Source organism: Rhagoletis zephyria, unplaced genomic scaffold (genome assembly GCF_001687245.7).
Source record: "Rhagoletis zephyria isolate East Lansing unplaced genomic scaffold, Rhagoletis_zephyria_1.1 Rzeph_scaffold_69197, whole genome shotgun sequence".
In the NCBI taxonomy this organism is placed as follows: Eukaryota; Metazoa; Arthropoda; class Insecta; order Diptera; family Tephritidae; genus Rhagoletis; species Rhagoletis zephyria.
In genome coordinates, this window is record NW_016226248.1 from 1 (window position 1) to 1,351 (window position 1,351).

The following is a 1,351-nucleotide window of genomic DNA, read 5'->3' on the forward strand; positions in this document are numbered from 1 at the left end:
AAAATCGAACGAACGATACAGAGTTTATGGCTTGGTGTTAAATATTTAATGCAACCATCTCCGAACTCGATTAAGAAGTTTCACTTCAACAAAATACATAAAAGTAAAACCAAAGTAAAGTAATTTTAAATAATAAAATTTAACTAAAAAGAAACCAAAGTTGTTGAATGCGGAGACCTCTAATAATTTTGAGCCGATGAGATTCATCAGTCAGCAGATGCTTTCCATTTTTACGAACACACATTCATTATTATTTCACGTAAATGTTACCCTTTCATAGGAAGTTGAATAACAAGGTCTGGAAACTCTGGCCAATCCATACAAGATAAAGAGGAGTAAAGAAAATGAGCCGAAATAAGGTATATTTTTTCCAATTTTGCCGACTTACTTATGCTTTAGAAATCCGATTTTGTTATTTCAGGTTCGCATTCGCAGGCAACTTTCTAGGTTCAATGACTCATATAGCCAGTTTAGTTTTACGAATATTCATTTGTAACATTTAAAAACATTTTACCCATAAATAAAAAACAAAGTTTGGTTGAGTGTGCCTCCTGTGAGGATTGAACTCACGACCCCTGGTTTACAAGACCAGTGCTCTGCCACTGAGCTAAAGAGGCGCTTGGGGAAAGTTATGACGAATTGGCAACGGCATATGGAGAATAAAATAATAATTGTGTGTGTGTGTGTTTGTGTGTACACTTTGCGCCAAAAGTTAAATTATACAGCTCACAGCCAAAAATAGAAAATTCTAAACACAAAATTTTATAAGCAACTCAAATCATCGTCAAAGCAATTAAGCTGTAGCTAAACGATTAGAAATGATTCATTGCGTCATAATTCGTGAGCATGCATATGTATGTATGTGTATGTTTGTATTGATTGGCGAACGAATAAGAATTTATGGCTAATACAAACAGATTTGTTAAATAGTGCGCATACATATATTTTTGGGCGAATAACGAGCATTGTTAAGAGCGAAATACACCACACAAACCGCCGTCNAATAGAGAAGATGCAAATTTTGGTTGCATCGAACATTTGTCTGGAACGTTTAGAGGACGGAATTTCACCATTCTATTTTAACATTTCGAGGTTTCTTAACATTTGAAATTTAACATTTTTGTGGATTTCTCACCAAATGCTCTTTCAACAATGTCGCTTGAATGTTCCTTCAGTGTTGCTTGAACCTTGTCAGATTGTTGCGGGGGCAGATAAGTTATTTCAATAAGTTCAATATTTATTGAATTAGTAAATGTTAATAAAATTTAAAATAAAAAAAATTTAAATAATCTATCGTAAATGAAAATGAAATAAAATTAAAATAAAATAAAGTTCTAAATTGCGTTGACAT

The 1,351-nt window shown here is 32.8% G+C and overlaps 1 non-coding gene across 1 annotated transcript; it reads right to left on the reverse strand.

Annotated features, from left to right (window-relative positions):
• Positions 1-545: 545 nt before the first annotated feature.
• TRNAT-UGU (transfer RNA threonine (anticodon UGU)) lies at positions 546-617 on the reverse strand. The gene has a single exon. It is a non-coding gene; the product is annotated as a tRNA-Thr (tRNA).
• Between the last annotated feature and the right edge of the window lie 734 nt (positions 618-1,351).